Consider the following 22,204-nt stretch of genomic DNA (forward strand, 5'->3'; position numbering starts at 1 on the left):
CATAGTAAGCGCTTAACAAATACCATCATTATTATTATTACACTACTAGTCAGTCAGTCAATCACATTTACTGAATACTTACGATGTGCAGAACACTGTACTAAGCGCTTGGGGGAGTACCATATAACAATAAACAAGAGACATTCCCTGCCCACAGTGAGCTTACAGTCTAGACGGGGAGACAGACATTTATATAAATGAATTATAGATATGTACATTAGCGTTGTGACGCTGGGGGTGGGGGTGATGAATAAAAAGGGGGCAAGTCAGTGCCTCAAAGAAGGGAGTGGAAGAAGAGGAAAGGAGGCTTAGTCAGGAAAGCCTCTTGGAGGAGTTGGGACTTCTGACCCATAGCAACACCACAGACCCAGCTCTCCCAGATCATCCCACCTCCATCTGCAATCATTCTGGTAGTGGATCCATAGAGTTTTCTTGGTAAAAATCCAGAGGCAGTTTACCATTGCCTCCTTCCACACAGTAAACTTGTGCTCGACTCTGTCCGATGCCGCTGTTGCCCAGCATGGGTGAATTTTGACTTGAAGCTGATTGCCTTCCTATTACTGCCAATACTTTTATTCATTCACTCAATAGTATTTATTGAGTGTTTACTATGTGCAGAGCACTGTACTAAGCGCTTGGAATATACAATTGGCAATAGAGACATTCCCTGCCCAATGACGGGCTCACAGTCTAAACGGATTAGTACTGCTACTATACTATGTTATACTATGTAATATATATACACTATACTATATTGGACATGAAAAGCAGCATGGGTCAGTGGAAAAATCCGGACTTGGGAGTTAGAGGACATGGGTTCTAATCCTGGCTCCGGCACTTAGCTGTATGACTTTGGGCAAGTCACTTCACTTCTCTAAGCCTCAATTCCCTCATCTGTAAAATGGGGATTAAGACTGTGAGCCCCCCCGTGGGGCAACCTGATTACCTTGTATCTACCCCCACTGCTTAGAACAGTGGTTGGCACAAAGCAAGCGCTTAACAAATACCAACGTTATCATTATTATTATTATTCTCTGTGCCTCAGTTACTTCACCTGTAAAGTGGGCATTTAGACTGTGAGCCCCCCGTGGGACAACCTAATTACCTTGTATCTACACCAGCACTTAGAACAGTGCTTGGCACATAAGTGCTTAACAAATACCATTATTTTATTATTGTTATTATTATTATTACTATACTGCTATTACTACCACACTGGTCTTTTGCTCATCTCTTTAATAGCTACAAGCTGAGATATAAAAAGAATGTAAAAAAAGAAGATGAAGCTCTGAATGTTCCATTAAATATAGAGGAATTCCTTTATAATGATGAAAACTATAGAATTCACCATTCTGAGAGTGCAAATCATTATCAAAATGATTGCGGCAGTTAGAAAAGTTAGCTAGCAAACAGCCAGTGATGACTGTTATATTTAGAGGCATAGAGATGTGCTTTGTTAATATGGCTTCTGCTCATTTGTACAAATCTGAGTTAAAGCCTTTAGGCTCTATCTCTGATAACGTGAAGAATGAAATAACTCTAAATAGGAAATCTCAATTCATTTTAATTACCTCTGCTTCAACTACTCAAGAGCGTGAACCCCATATCAAGGATTAATGGCCTTTTTGTGTTCACTTCTAAAAAAAAGCCATTGAGAATTACCGGAACATCAAAATGTCTGAAGCTAAGTTAAAGGCTAATTCTTTTTTATCTCTAAAACTAGAAGGAAGTTAAACTATTTTTCTGCATTTTATAAAGTGGATAAATAGGAAAAGCTCCACATATTTGACCTGTTTTGATTTACGAAGGATATAAAGCAAATTCCAACTTTTTTAACATGAGAAGCCACTTCATCTCTCTCCATTCAAATCACATTCCCCTCTTAACTTGGAGGGAATGAATTATGCTTCTTATCTGTCCATAATTAGTAATAATTCATTATTAATGCCTTTTGGGCATTTTGTTTTCATAAAGGAGTCTCTGGATGTCGATGTGATCATGTCATTTATCCTTTCCCAAATACAGTAGAGCATTTCCCAAAAGGATGGCACTATGACACAAGACTGCTTTGTAGCTATTAGCATTATGATTACCAGAGCATCACTGCTGCCTTCTGAGGCTTTTTCAGAGCCCACTGCCCAGTGACATAGAGTTTTGTACAGCGCGTGAGCATGATCTGGTGCAAACAAGATTATTCCAGTGGTCTTTTCAGGAACTGGCAAAAAGGCAGCTTTTCTAGCACCTTTGCCCAGGTTTAACACTCTGCTTTTGGGAAGAAAAACATATTTACTAGAATTTTAATGGTTCTACATTTGTGTGTCTTTTTTTTTACAAAGTGAGGGTCCATGAGAGATTGGAGAGATTTAAAACACACTTTTCCTGGGCATTGAAGATTCTGGAATTTTTGAGGGAACATTAAAGTGTTTCTTAATCCATTTTTTATTGAGATTAATCATTTTCAGAAGTTAATTATGATGTATGAAAGCACTTTTGCTTACTTTTAGAAAATGCATTTTGTTGAGTGTTGTTCAATGTGAAAATAATTGATTCATATAATTTGGGTGCTACTTAACATTGTGCAGTTAGTTAAAGTAGACTCAAATTAAACTTAGAACACACAAACATGAATCCAAAGGCTCCGTTTCCTTTTCTGGCATCTTCTGACTAATTATTAGACTTCTTGTAGAGATTACTTCTCTGCACCTTGCTCTTGCTAAATTAGCCATCTGTGAGTGTGAATAGTATGACTTTTACTGTCATTTACTTCATGACTCCACACGATAGATGATTAGAAAATATTTAGGAGCATCAACTGTCACAGGATAAAAAAAATAAATGGATAAATTTAAGGCCATCTGTGAGTGCTCTAGAACAAATGGTATATTGTTTCATAAAAGAGTCTTCAATTGAGGATTTTTGAGGCACACAAAAATGACCCTGAGATCAAATGGAACATTTCCAACAAGGGCATAACACCTAGAACTCCTGGGCTATATTAATAAAATGGTGTGGGAGCTGGTTCACTAATTTAATATCTTGTAAATGCAAATTAGTATTTACTTTTCATCAACCTCCATGCCCCTCCCTTGGCTTGATCCTGGACAGTAGAGGTTAATTACTGGGAATAATCAGGGGACAGAGGGGGTTATTTACTTTTTTATTTCTCAGTCAATCAATCAATCATGTTTATTAAGTGCTTACCTACACCTGAGGTCAAACCGCCTCTGATTGTGCAAGTTTCTTGCTTAAAAACAGGATCTGCTGCTGAGAGAATGCTCAGAGACACTCTGTTCCATAACATTATCAGACGCCACCTGGTTCCCAAGGGCAGACCTCAATGGCTGGTACAGCAGATGCGGGCATCTCATTCAGCAGCAGTGCCCAAACTGGGTGATGGGAGAGCAGGATCAATTGCATAGTAATATGATAAAATAATTGATAATTCCATCCAGTAATGCAACTTGTTAGCTTTTATTCATAACACTTCTATATTTCAAAATGTCAAATGATACCATGAAGACATCAAATCAACTGTCTTAGCTGATTGTCTTGTATCTAATCCAGTACATAGCAGGGTGTTTGGCACATAGAAAGAGAGAGAGGGAGAGAAAGATAGAGAGAAAAAGAGGAGAGAAAGAGAGAGTGAGGGAGTATGTCTTTCTATTCAAGTCTACACCACTGAGCGTGAAATTCACTTATGGGTGCATGTGTGATTGAAAAGCCAACGTAGGATCCTCGGTCCCTGCCACATTGGCCACATAAAGAGGTTGTCCTTTGTTAATAATAATAATAATAATAAAGTTACTTGTGTTTTCTATGTGCTGAGCACTAATCTAAGCACTGGGGTAGATACAAGCTAATCAGGTTGGACACAGTCCCTGTCCCACATGAGGGTCACACTCTTAATCCCCATTTTACAGATGAGGTAACTGAGGCTTAGAGAAGTGAAGTAACCCACCCAATTGGAGCCGAGATTAGAACCGTGGTCCTTCTGATCCCCAGATCCGTGCACTATCCTCTAAGCTTTGTTTTGCTGTCATGTTTGATGTTTGCAGTGCCTGGCAATATTTTCTATTTTCCCACCAAAATTTTTTGTTCTTTTTCTCAATCTGTTGCTCAAAAGCAGTGACTCCTTTCTCGGGAGGAGTATGTTCACACATAATAAACACTCAATAAATACTATAATTAAATCATTTATATGGATCTCAGAAAAATAAAACAGATACTGAAGAAGAATCATGTGGCCTAGGACAATTTAAACTGTCAGTGGAAGGTTCCCAGCTGAGATGAATAGCCAGTTAATGAAAATCATTCCCCAACAATTCACTTCTGGGATCAGGATCGAGAGAGTGACCACCTGAGCCATTCTATTAAGACTAATCGTGCTGCAGGTTGTAAGGTATTGAGGCTTCAGAGGATTTCTGCCCATGCCAGTGGCCCAGGCATAGTGGGAAGAGCATGCAAGTCTGGGGACCTGGGTTCGAGTCGAGACTTGGCCATTTGGATGCCTGTTATGTAACCTTGTCCAACGCACTTCTCTGGGCCTTGATTTTTTCATCTGTTAAATTGAGATTAAATAACCTTTCCTCTCTTTTCTATAGACTGTGAGCCACTTACAGGACAGGTACTGGCCTGATCTGGCTATCTTATATTAACCCCAGGGCTTGCACAGGGCTTGACACACAGTAAGCATTTTAGAAAAACTAATGATATTATTAATATTATTAGATCTGGGAGGAAGCTCAAGATAAATGTGAGTTAGGCTCCCTTAGGACAGTGGACTTGTATATGTGTTATAATAAATTTTACAGTCTAATTGAATTTTCCAGATTTCTTAGATGCCACACTACAATATGTAACATAAGAGATTATGTTTGTGTCACTTTTAAAATCTATAAACAATTCAAAATGATTTAATTCACTTTTATCTCCAATAGGTAGGGTTTGAATTTTGCAGGACTTCAATAGGAGAAGAAAAGGTGAAGACAATTCTATTCACTGTAAAAATTGTCAATGCAATCCTCTTCTTTTTTGTTTCAATCGAATCTATTCTTTTTGGAGATTTTGTCAATTTAAAACAACTGGGGAAAGACTTTGTATTCCTATGGAGAGAATAGAATTGTACTGGCTGAATGTATAAAACAGAAGATGGATACATGTATTTAACACAGGATGATAGTGCACTTTCCACAATAGCTTTTAGCTAGCGTGTACTCCTGCAGTTCCGAAGATAGAAATGACTACATGGCAATAGAGAGTTATGTAGATCTTTCTCTCAATGATATCTTCTTCTAGTTTGTAGGGGTAGGGATAGAATCAGAAGAAGCAACGTGGCCTAGTGGAAAGAACATAGGCCTGAGGGTTAGAGAACTTGCATTCTAATCAATCAATTTGTATTTATTGAACACTTGCTGTAAGCAGAGCACTTCATTAAGTCTGGGAGAGTAAAATATAGCAGAGTTGATAGATGTATTCTGTCTAGGAGGAGCTGTCCATTCATTCAGTAGTACTTTTTGAGTGCTTACTATGTGCAGAGCACTGTACTAAGCGCTTGGAATGTACAAATCGGTAACAGATAGAGACAGTCCCTGCCCTTTGACGGGCTTACAGTCTAATCGGGGGAGACAGACAAGAACAATGGAGACAGTAATATAAATAAATAAATTACAGATATGTACAAAGCTCTGTGGGGCTGACGCTTGGATGAATAAAGTATGCAAATACTAGTAAAAATAATAATGTTGGTATTTGTTAGGTGCTTACTATGTGCCATGCACTGTTCTAAGCACTGGGGTAGATACAAAGTAATCAGGTTGTCCCACGTGAGGCGCTCAGTCTTAATCCCCATTTTCCTGATGAGGAAACTGAGCCCCAGAGAAATCAAGTGTCTTGCCCAAGGTCACACAGCTGACAAGTGGCAGAGCTGGGATTAGAACCCATGACCTCTGACTCCCAAGCCTGGGCTCTTTCCACTGAGCCACACTGCTTCTCTGTACAAGGGTGATGCCAAAGGGAATGGGGAAGAGGAAATGAGGGCTTACCTGGGAAGGCCTATGGAGGAGATCATCATCATCAGTGGTATTTATTGAGCGCTCACCATGTGTACTAAGCACTAGGGAGAGTGCAGTACAACGGAGTTGGTAAACAGGTCCCCTTATAAGCACCTTTTAATTTACCCCTCACAAAATCCCTGCAAGGTAGGGTTCAGTATTACCACCCCCATTTTACAGATGGGAAAACTGAGGCATGGGGAGACCACTTGAATTGCCTAAGGCCACACAGTAGAGTTGGGACTAGAACCCAAGACCTTCCAGGGCCACAGCTCTTCCACTAAGCCAAGCTGCTTCCCCATGTTTGGAAGAACAAAAAACAGCTCCTGGTCTTGGTTTTTCAATCTAGTGAGAGATAAGATCATACTAATGTTCATCATCATAAAGAACCTAAAACGGGGAACCTACACGATACAATGAGTGTACAACTGAAAGGGGAATATGAACATATTTTGAACAGAGATACACATATGTACTTAGAGGTTACTATCAAGCTGATAATAATATTAATAACAATAATAATAGGTTTTAAAGTGCTTTCTATATGCCAACCATTGCATCAAGCTTAGGGGTAGATACAGAGTAATTAAGTGCTGTTATTAAGTCTTTGAAGGTGGGGAGAGTGATCATTTGTCGAACATGATGGGAGAGGGTATTTCAGGCCAGAGGCAGGATGTAGGCGAGGGTTCGGCAGAGAGGTAGAATGAAATCGAGGTAGGTTGGAGTGGGAGGATAGAAGTGTATAGGTTTGGTTGTAGTTGGTGATCAGAGAGGTAAGGTGGGAAAGGGCAAGGTGATTGAGAGCTTTAAAGCTGAGGGTAAGGGGTTTCCTCTTGAGGAGATGGATGGACAGCTACTGGACGTTCTTGAGGAGTAAGAAAATATGGACTGAACAGCTTTGTCGAAAAATGATCCAGGCAGCAGGGTGAAATGTGGACTGGAGTGAGGAGAGACAAGAGGCGGGGAGGTCAGCAAGGAGGCTGATAGAGTTATCAAGGCCGGATAGAATAAATGACTGTATTAACATGGCAGCAGTAATAGAAGCAAAATAGAATCAGTGTTTGGATAAACTTGGTATCCATTTGGATGGAGAGAAAAGGGCAGATTTTAGGGATGTGGTGATGTTTGAACTGACAGGATTTGGTGATGGATTGAATATGTGGGTTGATTGAGAAAGATGAGTCTAGGATAACATCAAGGTTATCAGTGGGGTGGTGGTGCTGTCTACAATGGTGGGAAAGTCGGGGGCCGACAGGGTTTAGTTGGGAAGATGAGGAGTTCTGTTTCTGGACATGTTGAGTGAGAGTTGTTGGCAGGGCAGCAAAGATGAGATGTCCTGAAGGCAAGAGGAATTACAAGACTGCAGAGAAAGAGAAAGATGAGGGCTGGAGATGTAGATTTGGGAATCATCGGCATAGGGATGGTAGTTGAAGCCGTGAAAGTGAATGAGTTTTCATCTGCCACTTGCCTGCTGGGTGACCTGGGGTGAGTCACTTCGCTTCTCTGTGCCTCAGATTCCTCATATGTAAAATTCAATCATATTAATTGAGCATTTACTGTGGGTAAAGCACTCTACTAAGAACTTATAAAGATTAAGTAGTTGCTCTCCCTCTCACTTGGACTGTGAGCCCAATGTGGAACAAGGACTTGTGCAATCTGCATGTACTCTACCGCAATGCTTGTCAAGGAGTAAGTGCTTAACAAATACCACAAGTATTATCATGATTTGTGTGCTATAAGCAAAAACAAAGGCCCCAGGTGGCTGAGTTTCATCCCCTTTAGGAGGTATAATCCTGTTGCTTTTGCAGTCTTGGAACGTCCTCAGAGTAATTTTGCTCTCAGGAATATTGTCTGAGGAGGAACAGCCTGAAAATTCCCTGCTAGTTTTCAATTCAATAGAATGGAGATTGGGGACTTGTATTTTTCTGATTGTAATCTAGCCCAATTAACCTCATGGAGAAATGGTAATGGGGCCAGACCAATTTTGGGGGGAGGGAGAAAAGAGGGGTTGCCTGGGGCAGCCAACTGGCCCTGCCCTTCCCCATAAGCAGCACAACACCCCTGGAGGGTCAGAGACTCCAAGGAATCTTCTAGACCCTTTTTCTCAGCACCAACCAGGCAGGTTTCACAGCTGTGGATAAACTGAATCTATGTCTTCTGGGAAAGGGTGGCTTCAAGAGTAGAATTCTTCCCAGCTGAAGAATTTCCACATCTTCTATCATCCCCTCCCTGTCACCATCACCATTATTTATTGCGTGCCCACCTTGCAGCTGTACAATAAAAATAGAAGATGCAATACCTGGTCTCAAAGATGCTTACTCCAAGCTTGATAAGGGTACCAAAATCAATTTATTGTTTCCTCAACAGTCCAAATCCTGGAAACACGAGTTTCTGCCGATTCAAGCGCTTAGTACAGTGTTCTGCACATAGTAAGTGCTCAATAAATATGATTGAATGAATGAATGATGAGCCACATTTTGAACAGAAAGGTGAATAAAACCCAACTTTCTAAGAAATAATTCAGTTAGGAACAAGGAGAAAGAGCATGGGCTTACCAGAGGTCACGGGTTCCAATCCTGGCTCAGCCACTTGTCAGCTGACTTTGGGCAAGTCATTTAATTTCTCTGTGCCTCAGTTACCCCATCTGTAAAATGGGAATTAAGACTGGGAGCCCCACGTGGGACAACCTGATCATCTTGTATAATAATAATAATAATGTTAGTATTTGTTAAGCGCTTACTATGTGCAGAGCACTGTTCTGAGCGCTGGGGTAGATACAGGGTAATCAGGTTGTCTCACGTGAGGCTCACAGTCTTAATCCCCATTTTCCAGATGAGGTTACTGAGGCACAGAGAAGTTAAGTGACTTGCCCACAGTCACACAGCTGACAAGTGGCAGAGCCGGAATTTGAACCCATGACCTCTGACTCCCAAGCCCAGGGTCTTTCCACTGAGCCATGCTGCTTCTCCAGCCATGCCGCTTCTCCAGCAGTGTATCCTCCCCAGTGCTTAGAACAGTGTTTGGCACATAGTAAGAGCTTAACAAATGCCATCGTTATTATTTTTATTATTATTATTACTATTGCTGCAGTTGTCCCAATCACTCAAGGCTATTTGAAAATTTTCCCTTGTCAGTCAGTCAACCACTTACCTATTGCAAGCAAAGAGCCATACAAAGAGCTTAGGAGAGTTGAATTAAGAGATGTGATCGCTAGCCTTATGTAGCTACAAAATTATGGGAGGACTAAAGTCTACAAGCCATTCACCGATAGATGAGAATAAAGGTTGTTGATAGCAGCAGTGTGGAAGGATAAAAGGAGAAGTCATTATAGTATTCATTTATTCGTATTTATTGAGCGCATACTCTGTGTAGAGCACTGTACTAAGCACTTGGAAACTACAGTACAGCAATAAAGAGAGAGAATCTCTACGCACAACAGGCTCACAGTCTAGACGGGGGACATGAGTCAATACAATACAATATTTCCTCTTTCTCACCCCACAATTTTTTTTCTTCAACTCGATAAATTTCTTGGTAAATATTTCCTCCCCCGCTTTTTCTTCCACAATATTTTTTTTTTCACAAATTGGTTTTTTGGAGGGTTTTCTTTTCCTCAAGAATCTCCTAATGATAAGACTTTTTTTTTCCTTCACTGCTTGCTGTGTGCAGAACGCTGCACTAAGCTCTGGGAAAGAATACACAGAGAAACAGTTTGGCCTAATGGAAAGAGCAGGAGCCTAATCCGTGTTCTTTATCCGTGGCTTAATCTGCAGGCTAATCTGTATTGCCTTGTCTTGTTTTATGTCGTCGAGTCATTTCTGATCCATAGCGACAACATGGATACATTTCTATCAGAGTGCCTTGCTCTCCATCTGTAATCGTTCTGGTAGTGGATCCATAGAGTTTTCTTGGTAAAAATATGGAAATGGTTTACCACTGCCGCCTTCCGCGCAGTAAACCTGAGTCTCCGCCCTCGACTTTCCCCCATGCTGCAGCTGCCCAGCACAGGGGAGTTTTGACTTGTAGCAGATTGCCTTCCACACGCTAACCACTGGCCAAGTTAGGAATGGAATGGGTAGGCCTCTGCTTAACTGTCCTTCCCATAGCTGAGACTGGCATTAGCTAGGCACTAATCCTGGCTCTTCCACTTGTGTGCTGTACGAACTTGGGCAAGTCACTTAATTTCCCCATGCCTCAGTTACCTCATCTGTAAAATGGCGATTAAGACTGTGAACCCTATGTGGGTCGAGGACTGTGTCCAACCTGATTATTTTATATCTACCACAGAGTTTAGTGCAGTGCTCAGCACAGAGTAAGCGCTAAACAGATATTAAAAAAAGGTTGGAATGAGATATAACCCTTGTCCTTCAAGAGTCCACAATCTAAAAATAAAGAGGAGAGAGTAAACTAGTAAGTAACAAATGCAAAGTTTAGTAGGTTACTCTGGCTAGAGAAGCAGATTTAATCAAGCAAGTTAATATAAATGACAGTGCATAAGTACTAAGAATAAATATGAAATATTTCAGTGTTTAGGACAACTGGTGAGTAGATGCCACTCGGAGTGCAACATCAGTGTAGCCAAGTGGAAAACACAAGGGCCTGGAGTCAGAGGACCTGGATCCTAATTCTGGCTCCACCACTTGACCTCTGTGTGACCCATGGCAAGTCACTTAACTTCTCTGTACTTCAGTTTGCTCATCTGTAGAATGGGAATTCAATACATGTTCTCCCTTCTACTTAGACTGTGAGCCTCATTTAGGATAGGGATTGTATCCACCCTGATTATCTTGTATCTACACCAGCACTTGATATGGTGCTTTATGAATACGATTATTATGATTATTGTTTATTATTATCAGGAGAAGGGAGCTTAACTGGGGGTCTGTGGAGAATGTGGGGTTTCCAGAGGTGCTCTGCACACAGTAAGTGCTTAATAAATACGATTGAATGAATGAATTGAAAGAATCATATTCATTCAATCGTATTTTTTGAGCATTTACTGTGTGCAGAATACTGTACTAAGCGCTAGGACAGTACAATTCAGCAATAAATAGAGACAATCCCTGCCCAACAGGGGCTCTCAATGACTGGAGAAGGTGACGTCTGGGATTTTTTTAAGTGGGAGAGATTTGCAGGCAGGGAGGAGAGACTGGGAGAGGGAGAGTGGCAAGCAAGGTAGAATGAGGAAGGGCGCTAGGGAGAATGAAGAGGGCAAGATGGGGGGGGAGGGTACTGGGAGAAGAGCTTTGCTGCTGTATTTCCTCAAGGCCATAGAATTGACTTTGTTCAACAGTAGTTATGGTATTTGTATTTGTTAAGCACTTACTACCTGCCAAGCACTGTTCTAAGTGCTAGGGTAGATACAAGGTAATCAGGTTGTCCTGCGTGGGGCTCACAGTCTTAATCCCTATTTTACAGATGAGGTAACTGAGGCACAGAGAAGGTAAGTGACTTGCCTTCACACAGCTGATAAATTCCAGAGTTGGGATTAGAACCCATGACCTCTGACTCCCAAGCCCAGGCTCTTTCCACTAAGCCATCTGCTTCTCATAGTATTGAAGATGGTCAAGAAGTCAAGGAAGATCAGGACAGAGTAAAGCCCTTTAGCTTTGATAAACGTTAGGGATGATCTCGAAGAATATGAAGTCAATAGAAAGGGAGTATGTTTATAACTGTGGTGTGTGTTAAGCCCTTACTATGTGCCCAACACTATAATAAACCCTAGGGTACATAAAAGACAACCAAATCAGACCCAGTACCTATCAGACAGGAGCTTACTGTCCAAGGAGGAGGAAGAACGGGTATTTTAATCCATATTTTGCATTTTGAGGAAATGCATTTACCAGTGGTATTTCAGTGCTGAACGTGTGAAGAACACTCTATTAAGTGCTGGGAGATTATAGCACAACAGACTTGATAGATACGTTCCTTGCCCACAATAAGTTTACAGCCTAGAGGATGAGTTTACAGTCTAAAAGAAACTGAGACACAGAGAGGTTAAGTGATTTGCCCATGTTCACGCAGCAGGTAAGTAGTGGAGACAGGATTAGAAGCCAAGATTCCTTGACTCCCAGTAGGTCATAGCGGGAGTGAGACAGCAGGGAAGGATGAGCGAGTGGATGTAGAAATCAGGAGTTTGAGGAAGTAAGAGGGAGACCTTGGAAAGTATTTTCTCTCCTCTACGCTTTCCTTTTTCTCCCTCTAGATTCTGGACTGGCTCACCAGTATCTTAGAACAATCCAAAAGTACCATTGCTCATAATAATAATTATGGTATTTGTTAAACTATTACTCTGTGTCAAACACTCTTCTAAGCGCTGGATGGGATTTAAGTGCTTACTATGTGCCGAGCACTGGTTCTAAGCTCTGGGGTAGATACAGGTTATCAGATTGTCCCACGGGAGACTCGCAGAATCAATCACCATTTTACGGATGAGGTAACTGAGGCACAGAGAAGTTAACTGACTTGCCCTAAATCACACAGATGACAAATGGTGGAGCAGAGATTTGAACCCACAACCTCTGACTCCCAAGCCCATGCTCCTTCCACTAAGCCATCCTGCTTCTTTAAAAAATAATTGTGGAGTCTGCTAAGCACTTATTGTGTCTTAGGTGCCATACTAAGTGCTGGGGTGGATACAAGTAAATCAGGCTGGATACAGTCCCTGTCCCACATGGGATGCACAGTTTCAATCACCCATTTTACAGATGAGGGAACTGAGGCCCACAGAAGTGAAGTTACTGGCCCAAGTTCACACAGCACACACAGCAGACAAATGAAGTCAGGATTAGAACCCATGTCTTCTGACTCCCCGCCCCGTGCTCTTTCCATCAGGCAATGTTGTTTCTCTGACCTTTCATTCAATCATATTTATAGAGCAGTTACTTGGTGAAGAGCACTGTACTAAGCACTTGGGAGAGTACAATATAACAATGAACAGACACATTCCCTGCACACATCGAGTTTAAAGTCTAGAGGGGGAGACCCACATGAATATAAATAAATAATTACAGCTATGTACATAAGTGTCGTGGGGCTGGAAGGAGGGGATGAATAAAGGGAGTAAATCAGAGTGATGCAGAGGGAGTGGGAGAAGAGGAAAGAGGGGCTTAGTCAGGGAAGACCTCTTGGAGGAGGTGTGCTTTCATTACGGCTTTGAATGTGGGGGAGAGTATCTGTCAGCTATGAGGAGGGAGGGTGTTCCAGGCCAGAGGCTGGATGCGGGTGATTGATTTTCTCACTGACCTTACGCTCGGTAATTTAGAACAATGCAGCCTCGCCACCACCCCCCCCCGCCCCCCAGCTAGTGAGAGTTACAGCATGAGGTCTTCTTTAGATTTCTAACTGCTGTTCCATTCCGCTGGAGTCGTCATAATTGGATTGAGTTAAATGTGTTTATTCAAAATTTAATTCACTTTGCATTTCTTCTTTCACTTATTACGTTGCTAACATCTAGTCATTTTCAGGCTGCGTAGAATGGTACCCTCTTGAATTAATCTTAAATCATCTCTGATAATAAATCTGTAGGCTGCTGGTTGATGAAATGATGAGGATCATGTCATAGATGAGCAGGGTTGAGATGAAAGAGTGAAAGAGGGCTTTGAATTGTCTTCCCTTTTTTTGTGTGTAGGCATAGTAAGCATAGGTGCTGAACATAACTCCGACTGGGTTGGCATAGAGGGCTTTTTTGGGAGGATGGGCACCAGGACCTAGCTAGCCCTCCTGACTCCTGGTCCCAAAGCCCAGTAGAAAGGGTGAAGCCTCCCCACCCTCAACCCCCTCAGTCAGTGTGTCAGTCAGCCAGTTGTATTTATTGAGCGCTTACTGTGTGCAGAGCACTATGCGAAGCACTTGGGAGAGTGCAACAAGAGCAACGTGGCTTAGCGGATAGAGCGCGGGCCTGGGAGTCCGAAGGACCTGGACTCCAATCCTGCTAATGCCTGCTGTGTGACCTCGGGCAAGTCATTTGGCTTCTCTGGGCCTCATCTGTAAAATGGGATCAAGATTGTGAACCCCTCGTGGGACAGGGACTGCGTCCAACCGGATTAACTTGCATCTACACCAGTTCTTAGAACGGGGCTTGGCGCACAGTAAGCGCTTTACAAGTTACTGTAAGCAGCGTGGCTCAGTGGAAAGAGCCTGGGCTTCGGAGTCAGGGATCATGGGTTCGACTCCCCGCTCTGCACTTGTCAGCTGTGTGACTGTGGACAAGTCACTTCACTCCTCTGGGCCTCATTTACCTCATCTGGAAAATGGGGATTAACCGTGAGCCTCACGTGAGACAACCTGATTACCCTGTATCTACCCCAGCGCTTAGAACAGTGCTCTGCACATAGTAAGCGCTTTACAAATATCAACATCATTATTATTATTAAGAAAGAGACAAGTTCCCTGCCCACATGGAGCTTAGAGTCCTGGCTCGGCCTCCAGAGACAGGTGAGGGGGGGAGATGCCGCCTTGTCAGGGGGCGGGTGTGAAATCCTGGAGCCCCACCAGCCTCTTTGCGTTTTCTTGGCCCTGCATCCTCGGCTGCTGCTTTGCTGCTGCAATTTGCAGCTGTTGCTGCAGCCACCAAAGCTGCTCTGCTGCTCTCGTGTGGCGGCAGCCTCGACTGCAGGCCCGGGAAGCCGCCCAGAGACTCTGCCCCTTTGAGCTGCAGCCTGCTGGAAGCGATCAATCAATCGATGCTATTTATTGAGTGCTTACCTTGCTCAGCGCACTAGACTAAGTGCTTGGGAGAGTATAATACAGTCGAGTTGGTATACACGTTCCCTGCCCTATAGAAGCAGCGTGGCTCAGTGGAAAGACCCCGGATTTGGGAGTCAGAGGTCGTGGGTTCTAATCCCGGCTCCGCCGCTTGTCAGCTGTGTGACTTTGGGCAAGTCACTTAACTTCTCTGGGCCTCAGTGACCTCATCTGTAAAATGGGGATTGAGACTGTGAGCCCCACGTGGGACAGGGACTGTGTCCAACCCGATCTGCTTGTATCCATCCCAGCGCTTAGTACAGTGCCTGGCACATAGTTAAGTGCTTAAGAAATACCATAATTATTATTTATTGAGCACTTAACTGTGGGCAGAGCACTGGACTCAGTCCTTGGGAAAGTAGTAATAATAATACTGGGTTCGAATCCCGGCTCTGCCACTTGTCAGCTGTGCGACTGTGGGCAAGTCACTTAACTCCCCTGTGCCTCAGTTACCTCATCTGTAAAATGGGGATTAAAAAACTATGAGCCCCACGTGGGACAACCTGATCACCCTGTATCTACCCCAGCGCTTAGAACAGTGCTCTGCACATAGTAAGCGCTTATAAGCCCGTCAAACGGCAGGGAATGTCTCTATCTGTTGCCGACTTGTTCATTCCAAGCGCTTAGTACAGTGCTCTGCACATAGTAAGCGCTCAATAAATACTATTGAATGAATGAACAAATACCAACATTATTATGATTAAAATACTGATAATTGTGGTATTTCCTAAGCGCTTACTATGCACTGGCCACTTTTCTAAGCGATGGGGTGGATACAAGCAAATTGAGCCCATGTGGGGCTCAAAGTCTCAATCCACATTTTACACATGAGGAAACTTAGGAACAGAGAAGTGAAGTGATTTGCCCAAGGTCACGCAGCAGACAGGTGGCTGAGCGGGGATTATAGAGTGGGCAGACATGATCCCTTCCCAGCAGGAGTTTACAGTGTAGAGGGAGAGACAGACATTAAAATAGTTTACAACTCAAAGAAGTAGAACGAGGATGTAGACATAAGTAAATATATGTGCCCCTCTCAGAATAGCATCTGGAGTGTTTCCAGTACTCTACCAGCCTCGGCTATGGGAGGCAGAATCAAGCAGAGGCCTACCTATTCCATTCCTAGCTTGGGCAGTGGCTAGCGAGTGGCTTGCAATCTGCTACAAGTCAAAACTCACCTGTGCTGGGCAGCCACAGCATGGGACAGAGTCCAGGGTGGAGAGTCAAGTTTACTGCGTGGAAAAATGCAGTGTATCCTTTTCCACTTCCGTATTTTTACCGAGAAAACTCAATGGATACACTACCAGAACGATTGCAGATGGAGAATGGGGTGTTCTGGGATAGATGTGTGCATGGAGTCACTATGGGTTGGAGATGACTCGGCAGCATTAGACAAGACAAAATATGCATGAGGCAACAGGGACTATCTAATGTCCTCTGCCTTCCCCATTCTTTCTCACACCCTCACTCCCTTTCCATCTCTTCCTCCCTCTCTCCTCTTTTCCCTCCTCTTTTCCCCATTTCCCTTCTTTCCATTCTGTACCCTCAAAAGCTCACCCCATTGCGGATACCTGGTATCTCCGCCTCAGAGATTCCCAGTTACAAGCCTTCTCTAGAACCCTATTAAAATATATGTTAAGCGCTTTTGTGTAACTGAACTGTACGTAGGCTCTGGGGTAGATACAGTCAACCAGATTGGACACAATCCATAGCCCACCTGGGGCTCACAGTTTTAGTCCCCATTTTACAAATGAGATATCTGAGGTGCAGAAAAGATAAGTGATTTGCCCAGGTCACCCAGCATACAAGTGGTGGAGCTGGGACTAGAATCCAGGTCCTCTGACTCCCAGGCTTATGCTGTTTTCACTAGGCCACGGTGCTACTCTTTTATAGCACCTTAAAGCACTCATTCACTTTGGCTCCCCACCTCACCTTACCTCACTGCTTTCCTCCTACAACCTAGCCCTCATGCTTCATGCCTCTAACACCAACCTGCTCAGTTGTACCCTGATCACATCTATCTCACCACGGGCCTCTTACCCACGACCTGCCTCTGGCCTGGATCACCTTCCCTCTTCATGTTTTACAGAAAACTATTCTCCCCACCTTCAAAGCCTTATTGAAGTCACATCTCCTCCAAGAGGCCTTCCCCGACTGGGTCCTCATTTCCTCGTCTTCCACTCCCTTCTGCATAGTCCTTGCACTTATAATTGCACCCTTTATTCACCTCTCTGTTCATCCCCTAGCACTTTTACACATATCCATAGTTTATATTAATGTCTATCTAATCCCCTAGATTGTAAATTTTTGTGGGCAGGGGATGTGGGCAGGGTATCTACCAACTCTGTTATATTGTACTCTCCCAAGGACTTAGTACAGTGCTCTGCAATCAACCAATCATATTATTGAGTGCTTACTGTGTGCAGACCACTGCACTAAGCTCTTGGGTGAGTACAGTATAACTGAGTTGGAAGACAGGTTCCCTGCCCACAGTGAGCTAACAGTCTAGGGGACACAGTAAGCTCTCGATATGATTGATTGATTTTTATAAAGTGGTGTCCTAAGTAAAAAATCCATAGGCCCATTTTATTGTGGAATCCGTCCTCATTGTCAAATGTCTTCATTTGGGGAAAAATAAACACAAATTAAAAATTCAGAGCCTAAATGTCCAAACTGTAATTTATGAGGCAGTAACCTAGTTCTGAACGGATTACTCTTTTCATACTTTATTTCGCCATGAGACTTTGTGTTGAGGCATCCTCCGCGACAGATACTTACAATGCCTGGCACTTGGGGTTGATTGATCCTGGTCAACGTTTCCCCTGGAAAGGTTTTGGGAGAATTACAGGACACTCTGTGAATGTATCCCAAATCACTCAATCCCCTTTTTTTTTTTTTTGTTCACTTGATTCTTCATTCCCGTAAGCTTGCTGTCGGTCCGTTGGAGAGACCATAGCTGTGGGAATCAGGGGGCCTTTAGACTGTGAGCCCCATGTGGGATAGGGACTGTATTTGACCTGATTATCTTTTATCTACTTCAGCACTTAGAGCAGTGCTTGACTCATAGGAAGCACTTAAAAGTACCGTAATCATAATAATGGCAGTCTCTGTTCCCACTTTTGCCTCTTGGGGAGATACCATCAGTGATGAAGCTTTCTGACTGAGTCACCATTTAGGTCATTTGGAAAGTAGACAAGCTCAGCAGTTTTAGAGTAGCTGGCCAGTGTAGACAGTCATGATGGCAGTGACTTCAAAGGCAACTGACTTTTAGGTCAGAATGTGTCTGTTTACTGTTATACTGTAATAATAATAATGTTGGTATTTGTTAAGCGCTTACTATGTGCTGAGCACTGTTCTAAGCGCTGGGGTAGACACAGGGGAATCAGGTTGTCCCACGTGGGGCTCACAGTCTTAATCCCCATTTTACAGATGAGGTAACTGAGGCACAGAGAAGTTAAGTGACTTGCCCAAAGTCACACAGCTGACAAGTGGCCGAGCCGGGATTCGAACCCACGAACTCTGACTCCAAAGCCCGTGCTCTTTCCACTGTACTCTCCCAAGCACCCAGGACAGTGCTTTGCACACAGTAAGCGCTCAATAAATAGGATTGAATGAATGAATGGGTCCATTTGCAGATAACACAGTACCCCACCTCTTCCTGCCTGCTCACTTTTTGCAGTCGGTGCCTTAGTGGGGATATAACTGGCGTGGACAAGAGTGTCAGCGGCACTCTGAAAAACCACTAGCACTATAATCCATTCCTCCATACAGTTTCTCCTTTTTTTATGTTATTTGTTAAGCACTTACTATGTGTCAAACACTGGGGTAGGTATGTGTTAATTAGGTTGGACACAGTTCCTGTCCAGAGGAGAAGGAGAAAAGGTATTTAATCCCCCTTTTACAGTTGAGGAGACTGAAGCACAGAGAAGTTAAGTAATAATAATGTTGGTATTTGTTAAGTGCTTACTATGTGCAGAGCACTGTTCTAAGCACTGGGGTAGATACAGGGTAATCAGGTTGTCCCATGTGAAGCTCAAAGTCTTAATCCCCATTTTACAGATGAGGTAACTGAGGCCCAGAGAAGTGAAGTGACTTGACCACAGTCACACAGCTGACAAGTGGCAGAGCTGGGATTCGACCCCATGACTCCCAAGCCCGGGCTCTTTCCACGGAGCCACGCTGCTTCTCTGTCCAAGTTAAGTGACTTGTCCAAGGTCACACAGCAAGCAATCGTCAGAGCAGAGATTAGAACCCAGATCTTTTGACTGCTAGGCCCATGCACTATCCACTGAGCCACACTGCTTCTCTTGGCCTGATTCCACACCTCCAATTCTTCTGGGTCAGATGTCAGAGCAAAAAAACAAATCCTGACCAGCTCTGAGACTATGTCTCAGAGATAACAGAAAGTCTGATGCTTGAAAACAACAAATGATTTTTAAGTTGTTTAATATTCTAACGATTCTAGTTCTTTGTAGAGGCAGTCCTCCGATCACCAGCCCAATTGTTTCTTGAAAACTGTGACTTAAGTTGAAATGTTGTAAGGCAGAATCAATCAGTAGTACTTATCGAGTGCTTACTGTGTGCAGAGCACTGTATGACTGTGGGCAAGTCACTTCTCTTCTCTGTGCCTCAGTTGCCTCATCTGTAAACTGGGGATTAAGACTGTGAGCCTCACGTGGGACAACCTGATGACCCTGTATCTACTCCAGCACTTAGAACAGTGCTCTGCACATAGTAAGCACTTAACAAATACCAACATTATCATTAAGCGCTTAGGAAAGTGTACTGCAACAGAATTCATAGACTCGATTCCTGCCCACAGGAGCTTACAGGACCCTCTGAGGCTGAACAGGGGCAAGCCATGAAGGGACTAGCCACATTACTGCCATTAAAGCTAAAGCTTTGATTTGGTGGTGCTCAGCGGAGCCACATCAGTCTTGGCATCCCAAAGCTCCAGATGCAGACTCCTTTTCTTTATGGTATTGTTTAAGCACTTACTCTGTATCAGTCAGTGTTCTAAGAACTGGGGTAGATACAAGCTAATCACTTTGGACACAATCCATGTCCCACATGGGCTCACAGTCTCAAGCCCCATTTTACAGATGAGGTAACTGAGGTATAGATAAATTAAGTGACTTGCCTGAGATCACACAACAGAAGTAACCCAGGTCCTCTTGATTTCCAGGCCCATATTCTGTTAACTACACCATGCTGCTTTTCATCAAGCTGTTTTTTCTGACCTGCATGTCATGTTTGCCACTCATTTCTTGTTCTGAGGAGCTGCAAATTGTAAGTGATTCCTTATTTCTTGGTAGCAAGATACATGCCAATTAGTAGTCATTTTTATTAAGCCAGTCTTATCAATGAATCATATTTGTTGAGTGTCTCCTGCGTGCAGAGCACTCTACTGAGTGCTTGAGAGAGTACAATATAGCAAAGTCGGTAGGCATGTTCCCTGCCCACAAGAAGATTACATTCTTGGGACTGTCACCTTATGCTTCCTGCGATATTGATGGCTACTTGCTTGGCAGTTTGGAGGAAACAGATTCATTCGCTGTTCATGTTGATTCTCGCATCTGCAATTCCTTGCTACATTAGTATTGCTGGGTTGTTGGCAGGTACTCCTCCTGAGATCTCTATTTTATTTTGAGGACTCAACATAGAGCCATCCGATTGGAAGGGTCACTTTCCTCTCTTTGTATTAGAATGAGTTTGGAATAACCCTTGGACTGTAAGGTTATTTTGGCCGAGGAACATTTCTGTCAACTCTATTGTATCGTACCCTCCCAAATGCTTAGTACAGTGCTCCCAATGGCTCATACCCTATCCTAATCCTCCTCGACCTCTCAGCTGCCTTTGACGCTGTCGACCATCCCTTCTCCTCCACACTTTATCTCACCTTGGCTTCACGGACTCCGTCCTCTCCTGGTTCTCTTCTTATCTCTCTGGCCGTTCATTCTCCGTCTTCTTCACAGGCTCCTCTTCCCCCTCCCATCCACTAACTGTAGGGGTTCCTCAAGGGTCAGTTCCTGGCCCTTTTCTGTTCTCCATCTATACTCACTCCCTTAGTGAACTCATTCGCTCCCACTGTTTCAATTATCATTTCTACGCAGATGACACACAAATCTACATCTCCTCTCCTGTTCTCTCACCCTCCCTCCAGGCTCATATCTCCTCCTGCCTCCAGGACTTCTCCACCTGGTTGTCTGCCCGCCACCTAAAACTCAACATGTCTAAAACTGATCTCCTTATCTTCCCTCCCAAGCCCTGTCCTCTCCCTGACGTTCCTGTCACTGTGGATGGCACTACCATCCTTCCCTTCTCACAGGCTCGCAATCTTGGTGCCATCCTTGACTCAGCTCTCTCATTCACCCCACACATCCAATGCCCGTCTCACCTTCACAATATCGCCAAGATCTGCCCTTTCCTCTCCATTCAAATGGCTATCGTGCTGGTACAAGCTCTCATAGTATCCCGACTGGAATACTGTGTCAGCCTTCTCTCTGATCTTCCTTCCTCCTGTCTCTCCCCACTCCCAGTCTATTCTTCATTCTGCTGCCTGGATCATCTTCCTACAGAAACGCTCTGGGCATGTCTCCCCTCCTTAAAAACCTCCAACTTTCACATGAAACAAAATCTCACTCTTGGCTTCAAAGCTCTCCATCCCCTTGCCCCCTCCTACCTCACCTCCATTCTCTCTTTCTACTGCCCACCCCATACACTCTGCTCCTTTGCCGCTCACCTCCTCGCGGCCTCTCGTTCACGCCTGTCCTGCCGTCGACCCCTGCCCATGTCCTACCACTGTCCTGGAATGCCCTCCCTCCTCACGTTGACCAAACAAATTCTCTTCCCCTCTTCAAAGCCCTACTGAGAGCTCACCTCCTCCAGGAAGCCTTCCCAGACTGAGCTTCCCCCCTTTCCCTCTGCTCCTCCACCCCTCCCCATTCTCCACCCTCCCGCCCTCTGCTCTTCCCTTTCCCCACCCCTCAGCACGGTGCATATTTGAATATATTATTACCCTATTTATTTTGTTAATGATGTGTATATTTCCATGATTCTATTTATTTTAATGATGTTTTATTTTGTTCTGTTTTGCTTATTTGTCTCCCCCGTTTAGACTGTAAGCCTGTTATTGGGCAGAGATTGTCTCTATCTGTTGCTGAATTGTACATTCCAAGCACTTAGTACAGTACTCAGCACATAGTAAGTGCTCAATAAATACTATTGAATGAATGAATGTCCCCCATAGGGCTCACAGTCCTAATCCCCATTTTACAGATGAGGGACCTGAGGTACAGAGAAGTTAAGTGACTTGCCCAAGATCACACAACAGACAACTGTGACCCCATGTAGGGACAGGGATTGTGTCTGCCCTGATTATCTTGCATCTATTACAGTGCTTGACACACCGT

This window comes from Ornithorhynchus anatinus, chromosome 14 (assembly GCF_004115215.2).
Source record: "Ornithorhynchus anatinus isolate Pmale09 chromosome 14, mOrnAna1.pri.v4, whole genome shotgun sequence".
NCBI lineage: Eukaryota > Metazoa > Chordata > Mammalia > Monotremata > Ornithorhynchidae > Ornithorhynchus > Ornithorhynchus anatinus.